Here is a 24,802-nt window from a genome sequence, read left to right on the forward strand (position 1 = left end):
AAGATTTTTTTCGAGGACTGAACTGAAATGTGATTTGTGAGCCATGAAGCTAGAGACATGTCAAAATTTCACACTTTGTTTACACATAGAATTACAGTGGTGCTTGAAAGTTTGTGAACCCTTTAGAATTTTCTATATTTCTGCATAAATATGACCGAAAACATCAGATTTTCACACAAATCTGAAAAGTAGATAAAAAGAACCCAGTTAAACAAATGAAAGATATTATACTTGGTCATTTATTTATTGAGGAAAATGATCCAATATTACACACCTGTGAGCAGCAAAAGTATGTGAACCTTTGCTTTCAGTATCTGGTGCGACCCCCTTGTGCAGCAAAAACTGCAACTAAACGTTTCCGGTAACTGTTGATCAGTCCTGCACATCGGCTTGGAGGAATTTTAGCCCATTCCTCCGTATAGAGCATCCGCATTATTTCAACGCAAAAACGCAAGCTGCTAAACTTGGTCTACACAGGCTGTGCACTGAAACCGTGCAAAGCTCGCGCAGCCTGCTGGCACTTCCGCAGGTGACGTCACGAATCTGGCTCCAGACTCCCTTGGGATTTTTCCAGACGCGTTTTGTGATTTTATTTTTTCTGCTGTAGACAGATGGCCTTGTGCAAAATTACCCTTCTGGATGAGTGTGTAAAGGGACATTCATATATATTAACAAAAAAACCAATTTGGTCCAGAACATGCACTTTAAAACCGGTTACCGCTGTGACGTCACGCACTCAGGGCTGGCTGGCTCAGTGGGGCAGCTCGAATGCCAACTTTGCGGTCGATTTTAACTCAAAAATATATATTTTTTTATTCCCATTTATGCAGCATACAAGAGTCAAGGATGGAGATATCCACTCAGAAATTTATTTAAAAATAAAAGGTTCAGCGGATCTGCTTTAAAGTGCATATCCTGGACCAATTTTTTTTTTTTTTTTTTTGGGGGGGGGGGGGGGGGGGGGGGTGTTATATGAAAGTATGTCCCAGCGGCACAGTGGTGTAGTGGCTAGCACGGTCGCCTCACAGCAAGAAGGTTCTGGGTTTGAACCCAGTGGCCGGCGAGGGCCTTTCTGTGTGGAGTTTGCATGGTCTCTGCGTGTCTGTGTGGGTTTCCTCTGGGTGCTCCGGTTTCCCCCACAGTCCAAAGACATGCAGGTTAGGTTAACGTGGGACGGCCTTGGGCTGAAGTGCCCTTGAGCAAGGTACCGAACCCCTGACTGCTCCCCGGGCGCTCTGGTGTGGCTGCCCAGTGCTCTGGGTGTGTGCGCATGTGTTCACTGCTTCAGATGGCTTAAATGCAGAGGATGAATTTCACCGTGCTTGAAGTGTGCATGTGACAAAAGTTTCTTCTTCATCCAGAAGGGTAAGTTTGCACAAGGCCATCTGTCTACAGCAGAAAAAATAAAATCACAAAACGCGTCTGGAGCCAGGTTCGTGACGTTATCTGCGGAAGCGCTAGCAGGCTGCGAGAGCTTTGCACGGTTTCAGTGCACAGCCTGTGTACACCAAGCGCTCCCGTTTCTCTCATATTGTCCGGTCTTTTGGGAAATGATGAGTACTTATCCCATCAAGATTGGTGTTGCTACACCCTCCGACGATACATCTGTTAACCATTTTAATAATTACGTGATAACGTTGAAAAAATTTGCAGAAAACCACCAGGCCGTTTTCTCATAAACAAACCAGCGCTGGCGTAGGATTCAGAGGGAGGCGTCCCGCACGCGACGTCATGAAAATCAATGTTTGCCGGGAAATCCAAATGCCAAGTTTTTTCAGAGGCGGACCAATTCGCCTCAAATGGCTTGATTTCAACTGAATTTTTCTGGTATTGCGCAAGGTAAAAAAAATGCACAAAATGCAAAATGTTACAGATATTTGACCAAAGTTTAATATAAAATAGGAGAATTACATTAATCTTGCTCCTGAATTTACCCGTGATATGCACTTTAAAGGAGAAAACGTTGAGAAGCCCTGGTTGAGGCTATTTGTTTGCATGGTGCTGTATATTCATTCATTCAGTAATATAAACTTTATAGGACTGGATGCACAAAAGACCTTGACATGTTTTAGGATCCTCACACCAAACAGAGGGACAGAAAACAGAAGAAATATGACTTACTTGGGGGGGGGGGGGGGGGGGGTTTTATAATTCAAACAGTCGTGTTGTGACTCTCAGGTTATTTGGTCAGAATTGAACACGAGTTTCGTCAGCCCTGTGATGACCTGGCGACTTGTCCAGGGTGTACCCCGCCTTTCGCCCGTAGTCAGCTGGGATAGGCTCCAGCTTGCCTGCGACCCTGTAGAACAGGATAAAGCGGCTAGAGATAATGAAAGAACACGAGTTGCTCAGGTCTGGATCTCGGTACTGACTTATTCAGGCTTTATGAGTGGTTATGACCGCTTTTTCAGAATTAAATGAGACACACCTTTCCCCAGCTGTGTGTTTAGACGGCGTTCAAGTGCCATATAGCGAGTTTTACATTTTCCAAAGGATTATTTTAGCTCTTAAAGACGGACGAATCAGCTTCCTGAGCTCATAAAAACAGCCCCAACATTTAAACAGAGTGACGGCAGAAGGCGGCGCTTATCTGCTTCAGCTCAGCAGTAATATCTACATACTTGCCAACCCTCCCGATTTCGGCGGGAGGCTCCCGATTTTAGCCTCCATCTCCCGATCGTATTTGTTAAAAACAGGATAATCTCCCGGTTTTGGGAAATCCCTACCGCCAAGTTAAAAATACTCCCGATTATGTCCAATCAGAATCGTATCTGAGACACTGCTGACGTCAACTGACTTTTAACCAATCAACGAACAGAACAAATACCAGGTTGCATGGGAGAATGAATTTCCATGGATAAGCAAATGTTCGACCAGCCAGTTACACATTTTAAGGTAAAGATACCTGAAATCAGAATATAATGGACATTTGAGTGTGAAATTAAACTCGTCTTCCATACCATTTCAGAAACAAACTGTACAACTTCTAAAGTGTTTATTGAAATTTTGCACAACAGAGAATTTGTTTGGTGAGCGTATTTGAATCATGTGGGAGTGTATTAGTGCTATTTTGAATTTATGTTTGAAAGTTTTAAGTGAATTATCTGGAAAGTGACTGATTTTGATAGAGTTTTGAGGTTTTAAGTGAAAGATTACTACTGAGTGTATTTTGGTCGTACTAAAATTTTGCATTCGAGTCAATTTCTTTGTGGAGTATATTTTGATAGTTTTAAATTTTCTTTGAAAACTTTCAAAGTTTGCAAATGAGCAAATTCCTTTGATGCATTCCGATAGGATTTCTCGTGCTTTTTTTAAAAATTCTGTTGGAAAGTGTTTAGTGAGAGAGATGCATTTTAAGCCTAGGTCACAACCGGACATATGATTTTTTTTGGCCGTGCGATTTTTGGCGTTTCCCAAATCGCTGTGTTTTTTTTTGTTCGTGGAGAAAGACATACGTTGGCTGTAAGTTTGCCTTGCAACCTGAAAAAAACGTAAGCGCCCGTAGAGTTTGTTTGACATGACAAAGAACCTCTGCGGCCGGTCTGCAGCCAGTCTACGGCTCAAAAATCAGCACGTCACACGCGCGCCCTCCGTGCGTTTCTTGCACGTAGACCGGCCGTAGGAGCACGTACAGCCAGTTGTGACCAAGGCATTAGTAGTACCAAGACAGTGCAGTATTTATTTAATTGAGTTGTTACTATTTTGGTTAAATCTTATTCAAATTTTATTTATATATAGGATATTATAGTTGGGCGGCACGGTGGTGTAGTGGTTAGCGCTGTCGCCTCACAGCAAGAAGGTCCGGGTTCGAGCCCCGTAGCCGGCAAGGGCCTTTCTGTGCGGAGTTTGAATGTTCTCCCCGTGTCCACGTGGGTTTCCTCCGGGTGCTCCGGTTTCCCCCACAGTCCAAAGACATGCAGGTTAGGTTAACTGGTGACTCTAAAGGCCTCTGCATGCTCTTGCGACAAGGCTTTCGCAGATAGCTTTTCGCACAGTTGTAATTTATTGTTGAGCGGGGAGAAATAGGCGTGCGCGATGTTATTCACCGGCACAACGCAAGGGGGCGCAAAGTCGCTAGGAGTAGTTGGTGGGTGTGGTTAGTGGAGTGTTTATCCTCCGGTTACTTATAATGACTAGAACTGGAGTCGTATAGATGTCCGTACTTCCTCAATCAACCGCTCTTCGTGCTGCTCCAGCTTCGCTCATGTTTTTTAAAATGGCGGTCGTGAAAACAAAACAAACCGGGAAAGTAGGGAAGCGGAAGTGCGTGTACAGCGGATGTAGAGTGGACCAATCAGAGCCCTCTTGTCTGCGGCGCTGTCTGCGAGGCTTCTGCGGTGGTCACAATTTTTGGGAGGTGCGCGCAGAGCGTCTGCGAAGGTGGGGGGGCTACGCAGACACTATCTGCGACACAGTCTGCGAGGACTGGGTTGTCAGCATAAATTGGCCTTAAGGCTACATCCACACGACAACCAGATTTTTTTTTAGCGGGTAAAAAAAATATCGCGTCCACATGGGCAACGGATCAGTAAAATATCAGGTACATATGGCAACTCAACGCTTGCTGAAAACGATGCAATACACATGCCACACCTCTACGTGCGCTGTAAGACGGTCCCATCGGAGACACCAGAACAATAGCACTATGTTCACATTGCAAGGCTTAATGCTCAATTCCGATTTTTTGTGAAATCCAATTTTTTTTGTGAGGTCGTTCACATTAACAAATATATGCGACTGGTATATGATCCTCAGTATGAACGAAAAGCGACCTAAAAAAGTGTTCCGCATGCGCATTGCAGGATACGACGACGTCACACGCAGTGAGCATGGCCAGTGTTTACGGAAGTAACCTAAAGTTTCCTGTGTATGACAGTAGCCAGCATGGAGTACCTGGCGATGATGCAGTTGTTGTTGCGACGGAGCCAGAACATGCACAATAGCCTGATGTTAAGGAGGAGGTTGAGAAGGAAGAGGGCAAGGGTTTTGGCTCAGGCGTTCTGCGGGGTAGTGACTGCAACCTCCGTTCAAAGGAACGTGTCATGCGCCATGTTTTTGTAACTTTTTTTGAGAGACCCGCCGCCTACTTCAGCGCAGAATAGTGACGTTTGTGGCTTGTTGATGACGTGCAAGTCGGATGAATGCGACCTGGCGGTTCAGACTGAAGTCGCATATGAAAAGATCGGATAGGAATCGGAATTAGGACCACATATCCAAACGGCCTGGGTCGGATTTGAAAAAATCGGATCTGTGTCGTTCATATTGTCAATAAAAGATCGGATACAGGGGCGGCACGGTGGTGTAGTGGTTAGCGCTGTCGCCTCACAGCAAGAAGGTCCTGGGTTCGAGCCCCGGGGCCGGCGAGGGCCTTTCTGTGCGGAGTTTGCATGTTCTCCCCGTGTCCGCGTGGGTTTCCTCCGGGTGCTCCGGTTTCCCCCACAGTCCAAAGACATGCAGGTTAGGTTAACTGGTGACTCTAAATTGAGCGTAGGTGTGAATGTGAGTGTGAATGGTTGTCTGTGTCTATGTGTCAGCCCTGTGATGACCTGGCGACTTGTCCAGGGTGTACCCCGCCTTTCGCCCGTAGTCAGTTGGGATAGGCTCCAGCTTGCCTGCGACCCTGTAGAAGGATAAAGCGGCTAGAGATAATGAGATGAGATCGGATACAGGTCACATATGGGCGAAAAAAATCGGATTTGAGTCACTTCAGCCTGCAGTGTGAATGTAGTGTAGAAGAAGTAGGACGCATGCGCATAAACCCCTTCTTCTACCCGGCGTGAAGCACTCACAGGAACACACAACAACAACATGGCTGCGACTACGCGAGGAAATCGTGCCTTCTGTGTGTACAAATTAGTTTTATGAGTGTGCATAGTTTTATATAACTTAATTTTCTTATTGTGTGAACATTTTCAAAAGCATTTTTATATAATTTAACTTTTTATATTGTGTGAACATTTTGAAAAGCAGTCTTATCCAATAAAAAAAAGATTCAAGAAATGGTTCAGTTACTTGTTTATTTAAAAGAAAAGCTGTATACAAAAGTGAATGCAATGCAGTGGTTCATACAAAACAGCGAGAGTGCTGCTTGTTCTAATCATGTGGTTGTGACGTCATCGTAAACAAATCCGTTCTACTCATCCAGACGACTTCGCAACCGCGCCATTGCTAGATTTTTCCACTCTGGAACCCGTTCTCAAAAAAAAAATATCGTTTTGGGGCACCCAAAACGCTGGTGCCGTGTGGACGCCAGGCCGAAACGATAAAAAATTTTATCAGATTCACCTAAATCCGTTGCCGTGTGGACAGGGCCTAAATTGACCGTAGGTGTGAATGTGAGTGTGAATGGTTGTCTGTGTCTATTGCCGCTTTTCCACTACCAACGCGGCTGAGTTGGGCTGAGCCGTGCGGTGCTGAGTTGGGCTGAGTCGAGCTAAGTGGGGCTGTTGGAGTTGCATTTCGACTACAACCGCGCTGAACCGCGCTGGCTGGAAGTGGGTGGACACATTGGGTGGAGTTAGCGAAAGTGGGTGGACGTCAGGTGATGTCGTTAGGCGGTGCAAACAGTGACATCAGTGACCTTTTAAGCGGTAGTCTCACGACCCGGATAGTAAACAATAAACATGGAGGACATGGAGTCGTTAGTGTTGCTGGTCTTGGTGCTGTGGCTTGTTGTCACCGAGAACGCCAACAGATACTGGCAAGAGCGTATAGATGAGGCGAGGCGCATAAGGCTTCAGAAATTCTCGTAATTCGTAATTATTCTTCTTCCGGGTTTACAGTGTTTACAGATCCCAGCGTGCTCGAGGGGTGTGTGTGGGCATGTGAGGACGACACTCCTCACCAATCAGTGCACAGGGGAGTGTCTCCTCACGCCCCCAGCCCCACTCGGCTCGGCTCGCTTCAGCTCCACTCCAAAACCGTGCGAGTTTTGGGTGCTGAGTGAGGCTGAAGCGAGCTGAGTCGTGCTGCTCTGAGGTAGTCGAAATGCGAGCTGTGTCGGGCTGAAGTGAGCTGAAAAAGGGTAGTGGAAAAGGGCCATGTGTGTCAGCCCTGTGATGACCTGGCGACTTGTCCAGGGTGTACCCCGCCTTTCGCCCGTAGTCAGCTGGGATAGGCTCCAGCTTGCCTGCGACCCTGTAGAACAGGATAAAGCGGCTACAGATAACGAGATGAGATAAACATTCTTCTAAAGCATCACTTGTTTTATTTTACTATTATTAGCAGACTTCCCTTTCATTATTTTATTAAAATCCAAGACAAGAGTATTATTTCAGATTTTTCACTCTCAGCTCTCTCATGCCTGATACATGAATCCCATAACCTAGAGTAATTGATAGAACAAGATCAACAATTCAAAAACTCTAATTGTATACGAGTGATTCCACGCTTATGGGTACTGAAATGGGGACATGAACTTATTTTTAAAAATTCACCTAAAACCATTTCTTTTTTTACCATCAGGTCACAAAACATGTAATCTTTAATGAATGATATGTTAAAAGATAACTTTAATTTTCTGAGATGTAATAAAAACATATTTATATGCCAAAGTCAGAACGTAACAGAAGTGTTGTGGACATATATATTCTCAATTTTAACAATGTAGAATTACTTTTTGAAACATAGGAAGGTGATGTTTTAGCAAATATAATTAATAAACATGTGTAGTCGAATAAACATACACATTCTTTCAATAAGATTAACATGGTATATAGCAAGATTGTAATTAATTTGTAACAGAAGTAATGTAACAGACATCATTTTGGAACTCATAGGCTTGACTTTGGCATATAAATATGTTTTTATTACATCTCAGAAAATTAAAGTTATCTTTTAACATATCATTCATTAAAGATTACATGTTTTGTGACCTGATGGTAAAAAAAGAAATGGTTTTAGGTGAATAAGTTCATGTCCCCATTTCAGTACCCATAAGCGTGGAATCACTCATAAATTTTTCCAATTAATTGGGATCCACTGTTTTTATCATTTCAGCCACACATCACACCCTCATCCAACTGAAAAAGTCTTTCACGCACTTTTCTCCCCTATGAGAATTTTGAAAAGTTGGCAAGTCTGCGTCTACAAACCTCGCCCATGCCTCATATTTACGTTAAATAAGGGTCTCCAAACCCACCCAAGATAATTAACTGATTAAAAAATTAAAAAAAAAAAAAAGCCCAGTCCTGTGCAGACCTGAGCTCGTTTTGGTGCTTTTACAACCTGACTAGCCTGCTAACGTTAGCTGGGTAATCCAGTGGCTAGCATTCTGATGCTAGCAAAATAAAGCTGCAGTCGCTCATGTAGTGTAAACCAGGTAGAAGTTAATGAATGAAGTAATTAATTAATAATAAATTGGCTTTATTTCAGACCGGAGGACATTCCTGAACTCACCAGTCCGGGGTCGCTGTGCTACCCGAGCACGCTGCTCAGCTAGCAAAAGACTGTTAGCTAGCAACATAGCTACAGAGTGTTGATTCATTGCGCTCGCGCTAATTCCTCTCAGCCATCAGAACGGCTCAAGCCGAGGTGAAGCGGTTAGCTCGATGCTAACCTGAGGCGATTTTGGCTCTATAGGGACATGGAGCGCGCATCACGTTCCTTTCTAAAAATACTCCGAGTCACTCGAGCTGTCCGCAGGACTCTGAGTCTCAGACAGCCGAGCGGCCCGTTCACTCTCCCGCCCGCCCGCCGCCGCAGCGCACAGGCGCGCCCCACACCCGAGCCGCCATAGCGCGTGTGACCGCAGAAAACCACCCAGAAGAGCTCTGCATGCATTTCTGCAGCGCTCGGTGTTGGTGTGATTAACCGGTACGGAACACTGGAATTCTAAAAGCTTACCTCCACGAGCCCTAACCGTAGCTATCCTCCGGTCCAGTTATGGCGATTAGAACACACGGTGGAATTGAGCCGCCAGCGCTTTTGCGCATGCGCCCTGAACAGGCACATATGGCTGTCGGGAAATGTAGTTTTGGGGACAGGAGACCTCTGAGAAGAAGAAGAAGAAGAAGCCTTTACTGGGTGCTCCCTGGTGGTCTAGTGGCTAGGATTCGGCGCTCTCACCGCCGCGGCCCGGGTTCGAGTACTGGGCGCTCCCTGGTGGTCCAGTGGCCAGGATTCGGTGCTCTCACCGCCGCGGCCCGGGTTCGATTACTGGGTGCTCCCTGGTGGTCTAGTGGCTAGGATTCGGCGATCTCACCGCCGCGGCCCGGGTTCGATTACTGGGTGCTCCCTGGTGGTCTAGTGGCTAGGATTCGGCGATCTCACCGCCGCGGCCCGGGTTCGATTACTGGGTGCTCCCTGGTGGTCTAGTGGCTAGGATTCGGCGATCTCACCGCCGCGGCCCGGGTTCGATTACTGGGTGCTCCCTGGTGGTCTAGTGGCTAGGATTCGGCGATCTCACCGCCGCGGCCCGGGTTCGATTACTGGGTGCTCCCTGGTGGTCTAGTGGCTAGGATTCGGCGCTCTCACCGCCGCGGCCCGGGTTCGATTACTGGGTGCTCCCTGGTGGTCTAGTGGCTAGGATTCGGCGATCTCACCGCCGCGGCCCGGGTTCGAGTACTGGGCGCTCCCTGGTGGTCTAGTGGCTAGGATTCGGCGATCTCACCGCCGCGGCCCGGGTTCAAGTACTGGGCGCTCCCTGGTGGTCTAGTGGCCAGGACTCGGCACTCTCACCGCTGCGGCCCGGGTTCGATTACTGGGCGCTCCCTGGTGGTCCAGTGGCTAGGATTCAGCGCTCTCACCGGCACCGCCCAGGTTTGATCACTGGGCACTCCCTGGTGGTCCAGTGGCTAGGATTTGGCGCTCTCACTGCCATGGCCCGGGTTCGATTACTGGGCGCTCCCTGATGGTCGAGTGGCTAGGATTCTATGCTCTCACTGCTGCAGCTCGGGTTTGATTACTGGGAGCTCCCTGATGGTCTAGTGGCCAGGATTCGGCGCTCTCACCGCTGCAGCCCGGGTTCGATTACTGTGTGCTCCCTGGTGGTCCAGTGGCCAGGATTCGGCGCTCTCACTGCTGCAGCTCGGGTTTGATTACTGGGCGCTCCCTGATGGTCTAGTGGCCAGGATTCGGCGCCCTCACCGCTGCAGCCCAGGTTCGATTACTGTGTGCTCCCTGGTGGTCCAGTGGCCAGGATTCTATGCTCTCACTGCTGCAGCTCGGGTTTGATTACTGGGAGCTCCCTGGTGGTCCAGTGGCCAGGATTCTATGCTCTCACTGCTGCAGCTCGGGTTTGATTACTGGGAGCTCCCTGGTGGTCCAGTGGCCAGGATTCGTTGCTCTCACTGCCGCAGCTCGGGTTTGATTACTGGGCGCTCCCTGGTGGTCCAGTGGCCAGGATTCGGTGCTCTCACCACCGCGGTCCAGGTTCGATTACTGGGCGCTCCCTGGTGGTCTAGTGGCCAGGATTCTACGCTCTCACCGCCGCGGTCCAGGTTCGATTACTGGGCGCTCCCTGGTGGTCTACTGGCCAGGATTCGGCGCTCTCACCGCCGCGGTCCAGGTTCGATTACTGGGTGCTCCCTGGTGGTCTAGTGGCCAGGATTCGGCGCTCTCACTGCCACGGTCCGTGTTCGATTACTGGGCGCTCCCTGGTGGTCTAGTGGCCAGGATTCAGCGCTCTCACCGCCGCGGCCCGGATTCGATTACTGGGCGCTCCCTGGTGGTCTAGTGGCCAGGATTCAGCGCTCTCACCGCCGCGGTCCGTGTTCGATTACTAGGCGCTCCCTGGTGGTCCAGTGGCCAGGATTCTATGTTCTCACCACCGCAGCCTGGGTTCGATTACTGGGCGCTCCCTGGTGGTCCAGTGGCCAGGATTCTATGCTCTCACCACCGCAGCCCGGGTTCGATTACTGGGCGCTCCCTGGTGGTCCAGTGGCTAGGATTTGGTGCTCTCACCGCCGCAGCCTGGGTTCGATTACTGGGCGCTCCCTATTGGTCTAGTGGCCAGGATTCGGCGCTCTCACTGCCGCGGTCCGGGTTCGATTACTGGGCGCTCCCTGGTGGTCTAGTGGCTAGGATTCGGCGCTCTCACCGGCACCGCCCAGGTTTGATTACTGGGCGCTCCCTGGTGGTCCAGTGGCTAGGATTCGGCGCTCTCACCGCCATGGCCCGGGTTCAATTACTGGGCGCTCCCTGATGGTCTAGTGGCCAGAATTCAGTGCTCTCACCACCACAGCCCGGGTTCGATTGTGGGTGGCGCAGTGGTGTAAGTGGTTTGCACTGTGATCTCACAGCAAGAAGGTTCGAGCCCAACGGCCAGCGGGAGCCTTCCTGTGCCGAGTTTGCATATTCTCCCCATGTCTGCATGGGTTTTCTCCATGTTCAAAGACATGCGGTTAGGTTAATATGGGACGGCCTTGGGCTGAGGTGCCCTTGAGCAAGGCACCTAACTCCCAACTGCTCCCCGGGTGCTGTTAGCATGCCTGGGTATGTATGTGTGCTCATTGCTCGCATGTGTGTGTTCACTGCTTCAGATGGGTTAAATGCAGAGAAGAATTTCACAAGTGTGTGCTTTCTTTCTTCATTCTTGTCACATGCACACTCAAGCACAGTGAAATTCATCCTCTGCATTTAACCCATCTGAAGCAGTGAACACATGCACACACACCCAGAGCACTGGGCAGCCATACTACAGTGCCCGGGGAGCAGTTAGGGGTTAGGTACCTTGCTCAAGGGCACTTCAGCTCAAGGCCAACCCATGTTAACCTAACCACATGTCTTGTGGTTCTTGGGTAGAAAAAAGAAAAATCCATCCATCATGTGGAGCCTCTTATCCTGTTCTACAGGGTCGCAGGCAAGCTGGAGCCTATCCAAGCTGACTATGGGTGAGAGGCGGGGTACACCCTGGACAAGTCACCAGATCATCACAGGGCTGACACATAGAGACACACTCACGGTCAATTTAGAGCCACCAATTAGCCTAACCTGCATGCAGGGGAAACCGGAGCACCCGGAGGAAACCCACGCAGACAACATGCAGACAACATGCAAACTCCACACAGAAAGGCCATCGTTGGCCGCTGGGCTCGAACCCAGGACCTTCTTGCTGTGAGGTGACAGTGCTAACCACTACACCGCCGTGTTAACTCCAATTAGTAATCTTCTGGGCAGCATGGCAGTGTAGTGGTTAGCACTGTCGCCTCACAGCAAGAAGGTCCTGGGTTTGAGCCCAGCGGCCGACGAGGGCCTTTCTGTGTGGAGTTTACATGGTCTGCCCGGGTTTCCACCAGGTGCTCCGGTTTCCCCCACAATCCAAAGGCATGCAGGTTCGGCTAATTGGTGGCTCTAAACTGACCATCAGTTGTTTGTTTCTATGTGGATGACCTGCCGACTTGTCCAGGGTGTAGTTGCAGGATGCATGTGTGTGTCATCTTTGGATTCTTGAAATTCTTCTTTTTTTATTTTAATTGGAGTTCTTCTTCTCTTCTTCGTCTTCTTTTGGGTTTTATGGCGACTTGTCCAAAATCAGCTGGGATAGGCTCCAGCTTGCCTGTGACCCTGTAGAACAGGATGAGCGGCTACAGATAATGGATGGATAGTAATCTTCTGTTCCACACTCCAGTCTAAGAGGTGGCGGTAATGCACCTTTAAGCTGGCTTGCTAACCGCCGTTAAACCCAAAAGAAGAAGAACACCAATTAAAATAAAAAAGAAGAATTTCAAGAATCCAAAGATGACACGAGCATACATTCTGCAACAATACAGCAATCTAAAAACACAGCAAAATCATCACAAAAACTTTAAAAGAAGTCCAGTGTACTGTAAGTGTATTACCATGAGGCAGAGTCTCCAGAGTTGGTTTGTTGTTGTCAGTGTGATATCTGTCTGAGTTACTGGAACAGAATTATAAAGTTCAAAATAAGTCAGAACAGTGATGCCAGGATGAAAGGGGAATATTACAGTGGAGAGAATTCAGAGAATACACGAAAATCTGGGAGGCTCGAACAGAGACAAAAGTGGTTCTCTAAGTGGGGTCTTAGGACTGCCATGGCCTTCTGTCCCAGCAGTGAAGTCAACAGAGGTGGACAAAGGACCCAACTTTATTACTTCAGTCAAAGTACAGATCCCACTGGTCAAATGTTACTCCGATACAAGTGAAAGTTGCCCAGTCAAATTTTTACTTAAGTTAAAGTACTGAAGTACTCGCTTTTAAAAATACTTAAGTATTAAAAGTAAATTTTCTGTCAACACATTGTTGTATTATTGCCACAGCGCTTACAAAGCCTAACGCCGTTACCAAAGACAGAAATGTCAATTCACAAAATGAACGCATGCTGTGCCATCATGGTGGTTTAACGTTAAGCTAGCGAGTCAGTGAAGCTCCACCTGACATGCTAGCAAACTCTTTTCAAACTCTGAATCATATTGGGTAGCGAACGCTACTAGAAAAGAAAGATGTCTACATTCTGTTTATTTGGCAAGATTATGCTAAAACATATTTCTGAAAGGACTTCAGATAAGTTAACATTATTCGTGTTAGCATAACTTCATACGTGTCAACCTATACGGAATGTCCGTATTTTATACGGATTTGATTCAATAAACGTAGTATACGGGCGTACAAATAAAGTTACATGGATTCTTTAAAAAAAAACTTCTATATTTATTTAGAGCTATAATCAATTCCCACGATGATAAAAGAGCGCATAACATTTACAAACGTACTGTACACCACAGAAAGCACTGACAGCCAGTAAAGAGTCTTACGAAATCGCGCGTTATCTTGTGGTAGTGAGACTTCGTTCCACTTCTGATCATGCGCACACCGCATTGCGAGAATCCCGCCAACCGGGAAGTAACATTTCCACCTGAGCGACTTTCACTAGCGACTGAAAAGATTCTGAATGGGCACTCCGGCAAGATCAACACAGACACTTGCTGTGACATGCAGCCTAGTGAAGTATTGGTGCAGACTGCTAAAAAAAGCTGTCATGGAGTACAATTCAGAACATTAGAGTGACACTTTGTGTTTTTGTCAAACATTGGAGCTTTGTATTCATTCTGAAGGTTTATTGTTATTAATATTGAATAAAAAGTAACTTGGATATATCATTGTTAATGATCATTCAAATTTTAGGTAAATTATTTTAAATCTGATATGGATTTTATAAGGGAAATACGGATTTTGGAGGTTGGTTATACAGGTTTGATTGACCAAAGGTTGACGTATGTAACTTCGTTTTTACATGCTAACTAACAGTGTCCAATGGCCCTTTTCCACTACCCTTTTTCAGCTCGCTTCAGCTCACTTCAGCCCGACACGGCTCGCGTTTCGACTACCAAAAAACAGCACGACTCGGCTCGCTTCAGCCCTGCTTAGCCCCTAAAACTCGCACCGTTTTGGAGTAGGGCTGAAGCGAGCCGAGTGAGGTTGGGGGCGTGAGCAGACACTCCCCTGTGCACTGATTGGTGAGGAGGAGTGTCCTCACATGCCCACACACGCCCCGCGAGCACGCTGGGATCTGTAAACACCGTAAACCCAGAAGAAGAATAATTACTTATTACGAGAATTTCTGAAGCCTTATGCACCTCGCCTCATCTATACGCTCTTGCCAGTATCTGTTGGCGTTGTCGGTGACAACAAGCCACAGCACCAAGACCAGCAACACTAACGACTCCATGTCCTCCATGTTTATTGTTTACTATCCGGGTCGTGAGACTACCGCTTAAAAGCTCACTGATGTCACTGTTTGCGCTGCTTAATGACATCACGTGACGTCCACCCACTTTCGCTAACTCCACCCAATGTGTCCACCCACTTCCAGCCAGCACGGTTCAGCGCGGTTGTAGTCGAAATGCAACTCCAACAGCCCCGCTCAGCTCGACTCAGCCCAACTCAGCACGGCATGGCTCAGGCCGACTCAGCTGCGTTTGTAGTGGAAAAGCGGCACAAGTTAACTAGCTAATGTTAATGTTAGCCGTGGACAAGGCTACGGCAACTTGGCGGGAAAATCCATAGAAAGTTATTTGACTAACCAGACTGCATAGCTATTGCAACGTTATCGCTAGCTCTGAAAGCACAGACAGCTTCATTGCAAGCTTTCTCTTGGAATAAAACGTTTATATACCTCAATATGCTTCCGCAGGTTGGATGGTGAGTTTTTGTAGGCCGTGATGTGGTTCGTTTTCGGTAAACAAAGCAAACATTTAAAGTGAAATTAATCTTTAATCCTTTCAGAAAACTGAAACATGGATCTAGGTTTGGCCATGAGTGCGTGCGTGCGTTCTCCAGAAGAACCGCCTCCTTCCATTCTGCCATCAACTGATCGTGTTCAAATAACGCGACAGAGAAATGACTGAACTTGATTTTACACAGTCTATGGACGTGACCTGACCCTAGTGATTTATTGATCAGCTGCCTCAGGGTCACCTGCAAAAAAAACAATCATGTTTTCGAAAAGAAAAGAAAAAACATGCACATTCAAAGCCGTTTCATAGTAACGAGTAACGAGGACCTTGACAGAAATGTAGTGGAGTGAAAAGTACGATATTTGTCTTTCAAATGGAGTGAAGTTAAAGTCATAAGTTTCCAAAAAAATAATACTCAAGGACGGATACTCAAAGTGTACTTAAGTACAGTACTCTAGTAAATGTACTTCATTACTGTCCACCTCTGGAAGTCAACTCTAAACTCTTCTCAGCCTAGAGACAACAAATAACAAAAATCCCATTGGAGAACTAGATTTTAATGTTTTCAGGACAGGAACCCTTTCATTTCTGAAGCAAATTTGATAGAAAATGAGGCCAAATTAGAAGAGAATAATGATAATGAAATGATGAAAGAATGAAAGCAATTAAAGAATGAAATAAATTAAATATGACATTTGAAACGCCACAATGTTTGGGCCTTTTCTGAAGGCCGAGAAGGCCCTGACGGTTCCCCTCTGTTTACAAGAGAAAAACTTACCAACAAACATTGAAAAACTGGAAAAGAGAGTGTGTTTGTATAATAATAATAAAAATAATAATAATAATAATAATAATAATATTGGCTGGCTTTTTTTCGTGGTATATCAGATATATTCCATTCAGCTAGCATGATATTGAACTCGTCTTTGACTCGTTCAACATCATGCTAGCTAAATGGAATATATCTGATATACCATGAAAGAAGTCAGCCAATATTATTTAATTCTCATACACACGGGCCACTTTTTCCATGGAATAAAAACATGTATTTGATTCCCTTCTAGTGGGTTTATTGATGGCATATTGCTTATCCTTCATGTATTATGCCACTCTCCCCAATGGAGAATGAGTGTGCAATATTGTTATAATATTGCACGTTGTCAAGACAACACGATGTCACATGTCAGAGCTCATGCGAAGATCCAATTACAAAACTTTTCAGCTGCACAGTCATTTCTTTGTCAGCCGGGAAAGAGAAAAGACAAGGCTAATCCAGTGCTCGGTTTAAGCACTAAATAAATAAACTGAAACCAAAAACGCGCTGAGCACCCGAAAGGCTACCAAAACTTCATTATATATTCTTCACACATATTTACAAGAGAAAAACATACCAATGGACATCGAAAAACTGGAAAAGAGACATGTCGGAGACATAAAATTTCTGCGCTAGCGAGTGACTGACAGTTTGTAAACAAACATGGCCACCAGGTCGCGCCGTTGTGTGTAGTTGTCTATATTGATTTTAAAAGTAACTCAGTAAATTACAGAAGCAAAATAAAAATGATAATAATATTCGGCTTGACTATGCTAGCATTGGCCTGCACTAGCATTGGCCTTCGCTAACACTACACCAGCTAGAAGGTAACTGGACTGACACGCTCACAGCACCAAGTTGCGGGTAAGCTAGCGCCGGCTTTGCTAACGCTATTGCTACACCAGTTGGGAGCTAACTAGACTGCCATGCTAACAGCACAGAGTCGCGGGTAAGCTAGCATTGACCTTTGAGAATGCTGATATGAAGAGTGTGTATGTATTATAATAATAATAACAATAATATTAGCTGGCTTTTTTGCGTGGTCTATCAGATATAGTCCATTCAGCTAACATGATATTGAACTTGTCTTCGACTCGTTCAATATCTGATACACCACAAAAAAAAAGCCAGCCAACATTATTTAAATAATGTCACGGTTTTGGTTTTCCATGTCCCGGCTGTAGCTCGTATGAAAAATACGAGTGGTGTATTTCCCAGTAAAGCACTCATGTCCATATCATATATCTCCTGAGTGTCAATACAAAGGTGATTATTGGAAATTGTGTGCGCTGATTGGTCAAGAGATTCAGACTATTTCTCGATAATCACCTCAAGCGACTCGGCAAAATGGTGGCCAATCACTTTGTCACGATAAGAATCATAATCAGAAAAAGCTTTATTGCCAAGTAATTGTTGCAACTACAAGGAATTTGGCTTGGAGTTAAGGTGCTCAATAAATAAATGCTAAATAAAGATAGCATTCTGAGATGTTAAGAAATAGGAACTAAATAAACAAGATAAAACTAAGATAAATAAACAACTGTGCAGCTAAATAAATGTGCAAATGAGGTAAACAATAAGAAAGTAAACAAACGTGCAAATCAGGTAAACGACTGGGGGGGCAGAGTAAATGGGGTAACTGGTCTTGTTTATTGAGGTGGGGGGGCAGAATGGGTCAGGAGTCTGAGGTATGATACTGGCAGGGAGGGGTGGCAGAGTAAGTGGGGGTCACTGGTCATGTTTATGAGGCCCAGCAGCGGTAGGAAAGAAACTGTTTCTGTGGTGTGAGGTTTTGGTCTTGATGAACCGCGGCCTCCTGCCGGAGGGGAGTGTCTCAAAGAGTTTCTGTCTGGGGTGGGAGGGATCAGCAACAATCTTTCCTGCTCGCCTCAGTATCCTGGAGGTGAACAGGTCCTCAAGTAAAGGCAGGCTGCAGCCGATCACCTTCTCTGCCCAGCGAGTGACACCCTGCAGTCTACCCTTGTCCCTGGCAGTGGCGGCAGTGTACCAGATAGTAATGGAGGAGGTGAGGATGGACTCAATGATGGGTGTGTAGAAGTGCACCATCATTGTCTTTGGCAGGTTGAACTTCTTTAACTGCCGCAGGAAGAACATCCTCTCCTCTGCGGTGCTTTTGAGATGAGGGAGCTGATGTTCAGTTCCCACTTCAGGTCCTGGGTGATTATGGTGCCCAGGAAGCGGAAAAAGAATTACAAATTATGAAAGAAAATGTTGTTCCGAAAAGCACTAAAGCTACTACAACCCTGACAGAAAAAACACATGAATTTCCCATGTATTTCACATGTGATCACATTACCACGTGATCACATGTGGAATACATGGTATCAGATTTTGTAACGTGTTACCATATAGAGCACATGTGGAAAACATTCCCACATGTGATTCACATAAAATTGGGCCAAAACCATATGTTTCCCATCTGCAAAACACATTTTCCACATATTTCACATGTGAGAAATCACATGTGAAGTTCATGTGGTTTTTCTGGAAGGGAAAGTTTGGTCTAAAACTATTCAAAGGTAAGGTAGAAATGTGATTTATTTTATCTATTTCAAAACAAAGTATTTTATATGACTTGGCATAGATAAGTGACACAAGTCTGTGCGCCCTACGTTTGCATGCTGCTTTTGAAGATTGAAATAAATGATTTTTTAATACAATTTTTTCAGTAATCACTGGTGTATTAATACTCAAACAATTATCCACCTCAGGCTCAGTGAATATCAGTGAATAATAATAATAATAATAATAATAATAATAATAATAATAATTATTATTATTATTATTATTATTATTATAAATAAATGTAAAAAATAAATAATCGACTTCACTGATACTCACCTTGCTTTCGGCGAATAATTTTTAAGTAGCCTAGGTAAGACGCTTCTGATGTTATCTCTGGTTCAGTAGTGGCTTGATATTAGGAAGGCGACAGTTGTAGCCCCTTTCTTGAAGACGTCTGTGTGTGGTGGCTTTTGATGCAATGACATCAGCCTCAGTCCAGTCCTTGTGAAGCTCTCCCAAGTTCTTGAATTGACTTTTCTTGACAATCCTCTCAAGGCTGCAGTCATCCCTGTTGCTTGTGCACCTTTTCCAGCCAGTCTTTTCAGCAATGACCTTCTGTGACTTTCCCTCCTGGTGGAGAGTGTCGATGATCGTCTTCTGGACAATTGTCAAGTCAGCAGTCTTCCACATGATTGTGGTTTCGTGTACTGAGCTAGAGCAAGAGATACATGGTATTTATACTGTTTTACTCAAATTCAAAATAAAATATTCTAATATTTTGAGATCGTGGATTTCTGATTTTCATGAACTATAAGCCATAATCATCAAAATTAAAACAAAAAAGCCTTGAAATATTTCACTTTATGTGTAATGAATATAGAATATATTAAAGTTTACCTTTTTGAATTAAATTATGAAAAAAATTAACTTTTTCATGATATTCCAATATTTTGAGATGCACTAGTGTGTGTGTGTGTGTGTCTCATCTCATCTCATTATCTCTAGCCGCTTTATCCTGTTCTACAGGGTCGCAGGCAAGCTGGAGCCTATCCCAGCTGACTACAGGCGAAAGGCAGGGTACACCCTGGACAAGTTGCCAGGTCATCACAGATTTATATATATATATATATACCTGGATAAGCGGGAGAAAATGGATATATATCCATTTTCTCCCGCTTATCCAGGCCAGGTCCGGGTCACAGGGGTAGCAGCCTAAGCAGAGCAGCCCAGACTTCCCTCTCCCCAGCCACCTCCAACAGCTCTTCCAGGGGAATACCAAGGTGTTCCCAGGCCCCTCCTTGAATCGCCACCTTAACATGGTGGAGGGGTTTGAGTGCCTCAGTGATTCTAGGAGCTAAAGTGGCACTTGAAAGTTTGTGAACCCTTTAGAATTTTCTATATTTCTGCATAAATATGACCTAAAACATCATCAGATTTTCACACAAGTCCTAAAAGTAGATAAAGAGAACCCAGTTAAACAAATGAGACAAAAATATTATACTTGGTCATTTATTTATTGAGAAAAATGATCCAATATTACATATCTGTGAGTGGCAAAAGTATGTGAACCTCTAGGATTAGCAGTTAATTTGAAGGTGAAATTCGAGTCAGGTGTTTTCAATCAATGGGATGACAATCAGGTGTGAGTGGGCATCCTTGTTTTATTTAAAGAACAGAGATCTATCAAAGTCTGATCTTCACAACACATGTTTGGGGAAGTGTATCATGGCACGAACAAAAGAGATTTCTGAGGACCTCAGAAAAAGCGTTGTTGATGCTCATCAGGCTGGAAAAGGTTACAAAACCATCTCTAAAGAGTTTGGACTCCACCAATCCACAATCAGACAGATTGTGTACAAATGGAGGAAATTCAAGACCATTGTTACCCTCCCCAGGAGTGGTTGACCAACAAAGATCACTCCAAGAGCAAGGCGTGTAATAGTTGTCAAGGTCACAAAGGACCACACGGTAACTTCTAAGCAACTGAAGGCCTCTCTCACATTGGCTAATGTTAATGTTCATGAGTCCACCATCAGGAGAACACTGAACAACAATGGTGTGCATGGCAGGGTTGCAAGGAGAAATCCAGTGCTCTCCAAAAAGAACATTGCTGCTCATCTGGTTTGCTAAAGATCACATGGACAAGCCAGAAGGCTATTGGAAAAATGTTTTGTGGATGGATGAGACCAAACTAGAACTTTTTGGTTTAAATGAGGAGTGTTATGTTTGGAGAAAGGAAAACACTGCATTCCAGCATAAGAACCTTATCCCATCTGTGAAACATGGTGGTGGGAGTATCATGGTTTGGGTCTGTTTTGCTGCATCTGGGCCAGGGCGGCTTACCATCATTGACGGAATAATGAATTCTGAATTATACCAGCAAATTCTAAAGGAAAATGTCAGGACATCTGTCCATGAACTGAATCTCAAGAAAAGGTGGGTCATGCAGCAAGACAACGACCCTAAGCACACAAGTCATTCTACCAAAAATGGTTAAAGAAGAATAAAGGTAATGTTTTGGAATGGCCAAGTCAAAGTCCTGACCTTAATCCAATGGAAATGTTGTGGAAGGACCTGAAGCGAGCAGTTCATGTGAGGAAACCCACCAACATCCAAGAGTTGAAGCTGTTCTGTATGGAGGAATGGGCTAAAATTCCTCCAAGCCGGTGTGCAGGACTGATCAACAGTTACCAGATATGTGTAGTTGCAATTATTGCTGTACAAGGGGGTCACACCAGATATTGAAAGCAAAGGTTCACATACTTTTGCCACTCACAGATATGTAATATTGGATCATTTTCCTCAATAAATAAATGACCAAGTATAATATTTTTGTCTCATTTGTTTAACTGGGTTCTCTGTATCTACTTTTAGGCCTTGTGTGAAAATCTGATGATGTTTTAGGTCATATTTATGCAGAAATATAGAAAATTCTAAAGGGTTCACAAACTTTCAAGCACCACTGTATGTTGTCGAGGGCATTTGCCCTTGGTATGGTCTCCCAAGGCAAACAGGTCCTAGATGAGAGGTGAGACAAAGAGCAGTTCTGAAGACCCTTATGAGAGAAACAGCAAGGATCCGAGTGCCCTTGCCCAGACCAGGGATACCAGGGCTGAAGAAGGAGTCCTCTCAGGCTTGGTTAGCCTGTGGATCTCCAGAGGCAGCTGACAGATACTGACGGGCCAAGCGGAACATGGCTCTGGCGGTCGCTGAAGCAAAAACTCAGGTGTGGGAGAAGTTTGGTGAGGCCATGGAAAGTGACTTTCAGTCAGCCTCGAAGAGATTCTGGCAAACCATCCGGCAGCTCAGGAAGGGGAAGCAGTGCTCTGTCCTGACTGTTTACAGTGGGGATGGAGTGCTGTTGACCTCAACTGGGGACATCGTCCGGCAGTGGAAGGAATACTTCAAGGATCTCCTCAATCCCACCTTCATGTCGTCTGAGGAGGATGCAGAGTCTGAGGGTGCTTGGGAGGACTCGCCCATCACAGGGGCTGAGGTTGCCGAGGTGGTTAAAAAGCTCCTCGGTGGCCGGGCTCAGGGGGTGGATGAGATTTCGTCTTGAGTTCCTGAAGGTGCTGGATGTTGTTGGGATGTCTTGGCTGACATGCCTCTTCAACACTGCGTGGAGGTTGGGGACAGTGCCTCTGGATTGGCAAACTGGGGTGGTGGTCTCCCTTTTTAAAAAGGGGGACCAGAGAGTGTGTTCCAACTATAGGGGGATCACACTTCTCAGTCTCCCTGGGAAAGCCTATGCTGGGGTGCTGGAGATGAGAGTCCAGTTAATAGTTGAACCTCAGATTCAGGAGGAACAATGCGGTTTTCGTCTTGGTCATGGAACACTGGACCAGCTCTTTACCCTTGCAAGACCTGGAGAAGGCTGACGACTATGTCCCCTCAGGGTGCCCTGTGGGGGGTGCTTTGGGAGTATGGGGTTTAGGGCCCACTCTTGTGGGCCATTCGGACCCTGTATGACTGGAGCAGGAGTTTAGTTTGCATTGCTGGCAGTAAGTCGGAATTGTTCCCCGTGTATGCGGGACTCCGCCAGGGCTGCTCTTTGTCACTGGTTCTGTTAATTAACTTTTATTGACAGAATTTATCGGCGCAGCCAAGGAGCAGAAGGTGTCCGGTTTGGTGGCACCAGGATCACGTCACTGCTTTTTGTGGATGATGTGGTCCTGTTGGCTTCGTCAATCTGTGACCTACAGCATGCGCTGGGACGGTTTGCAGCAGAGTGTGAAACAGCTGGGATGAGGATCAGCACCTCCAAATCCGTGGCCATGGCGCTCAGCCAGAAATGGGTGGAGTGTCTACTTCAGGTCAGGGGGGCGTTGCTACCTCAAGTGGAGGAGTTTAAGTATCTCAGGGTCTTGTTCACGAGTGAGGGTAGGGAGGAGCAGGAGTTGGACAGACGGATTGGGCAGCATCAGCAGTGATGTGGATGCTAAAACAGTCTGTTGTAGTGAAGAGAGAGCTGAGCCAAAAGGCAAAGCTCTCAATTTACTGGTCCATCTGTGTTTCCACTCTCACCTATGGTCACAAGCTGTGGGTAGTGACCGAAAGAATGAGATCGCGGATACAAGTGGTCGAAATGAGTTTTCTCCACAGGGTGGCTGGGCTTTCCCTTAGAGACAGAGTGAGAAGCTTGGTTATTCGGGAGAGACTCTGAGCAGAACTGCTGCTCCTTCACATCGAAAGGAGTCAGTTGAGGTGGTTCGGGCACCTTGTTAGGACGCCCCCTGGATGCATCCCAGGAGAGATTCTCTGGGCATGCCCCACCAGGAGGAGACCCCGGGGCAGACCCAGGACATGCTGGAGCTATATATTACACACATACAGCTGTAGTCAAGACCACCTTTGTCAACTCAGAAACAAGTCCAAGACCAGGACTAGTTGAGACAATTCAAGACAGAGTCCAAAAAGGTTCAAGTCCAGTTAAGACTGATTCTAAATAAGAGAGACAAGACAGAGACAGAAAAAAAATCTTCTTTGAGTCCACTTATTTCTGAACAAGCTTGCTTAAAAAATGATTTTGTTTTGAAGGAGAAGTTACTTGAGTTATTTATTTATCTATCTGTATATCTATTTTGGCAACTGGACTCAGTCAAGACCAACTGGAATGTTTGGCAAGACCAGTGCCCAAAAAGACAGAGACAGGTCCAAGTGCAAATACCATCAAATCCAAGACAAGTCCAAGACAATAGAAAAAAACATTTCTTGAGTCTGGACTCATCGAGTCTTGTACTCGAGGACTACAGCCCTACATACACGACACTGAAAAGTATATATACACTGTACATACTTTATGCTTGGTCTATGAGCATTATTATTCCTCAGCAAATAATAACACTCAGCAACACTGAACAAAAACTGTCTGATAATGTAAAAAGCAAACAACTTAATGTTTTACTATTCCCATTCTTAACTTCATTATCAACATTTTTATTGTCAACTCATCACGTTCCAATTGTATACACATATTACAGGTATTTTCAATCAAGTCTTCTTCAGTAGTGTCTTTCGAACTAGTTGGTCACAGTCCCATGTTTCTAATTTTTTGTCATCAGCCCAACAATCAAGGCAAGTCTGGAATAAAGTTGGTCAGTCAAAATCAGGTTTAGATAAATAATGTTTAACTGGCTAACATCACAATACTAGTACCTAAATATACAGTTGAAACCGTATATTTACATACACTTTAGGAAAAGACACAATCTTTTTTTTTTCTCATAGTCAGACATGAAATCAGACATTCACTTTAACTTTTTCATGTCTGTCTGAATATTTAAAATTATTTCAATGTACTTAATGCCAAATTAATCAGAGAAGGAGTTTTTTATTCAATATTTTAATTGCTTTTATCAAATCAGAAGTTTACATACACTGCAGTTTGTGTGCCTTTAAACAATGTAGGAACGCCCAGATGATGATGTCATGTCTTTGGAAGCTTCTGATAGGTTAATTGGCAACATTTGAATTAATTGGAGACACACCTGAGACACACACCTGTGATTGTATTTTAAGGAACACCTCAAACACAGTGCTTCCTTGTACACAGCATGGGTAAATCTAAAGAAATTGATCAAGATCTCAGACTAAGAATGGTTAACTTGCACAAGTCTGGCTCATCTTTGGGGGAAATTTCAAGAAGCCTGAAGGTGCCACAGTCTTCAGTTCAAACCATTATACGAAAGTATAAACAATGTGGGAATGTCGAGCCATCATACCGCACAGGAAGGAGACGGATTCTGAGTCCCAGAGATGAGCGGGTTCTGGTCAGTGCTGTGCGTAAGAACCCAAGAATGAATGCAAAGGACCTCGTGAAGATGAT

The 24,802-nt window shown here is 45.4% G+C and overlaps 1 protein-coding gene across 1 annotated transcript in view; it reads right to left on the minus strand.

The window, feature by feature from the left end:
* nutf2 (nuclear transport factor 2) overlaps window positions 1–8,936 on the minus strand; it is a 78,024-nt gene extending 69,088 nt beyond the window's left edge. The window contains exon 1 of the mRNA XM_060923940.1: window positions 8,845–8,936. The gene's annotated coding sequence lies outside the window, so the exon portion shown is untranslated. The remainder of the gene's footprint in view (window positions 1–8,844) is intronic.
* Window positions 8,937–24,802: the final 15,866 nt, after the last annotated feature.

The sequence above is a fragment of the Neoarius graeffei genome, chromosome 6 (assembly GCF_027579695.1).
Source record: "Neoarius graeffei isolate fNeoGra1 chromosome 6, fNeoGra1.pri, whole genome shotgun sequence".
In the NCBI taxonomy this organism is placed as follows: domain Eukaryota; kingdom Metazoa; phylum Chordata; class Actinopteri; order Siluriformes; family Ariidae; genus Neoarius; species Neoarius graeffei.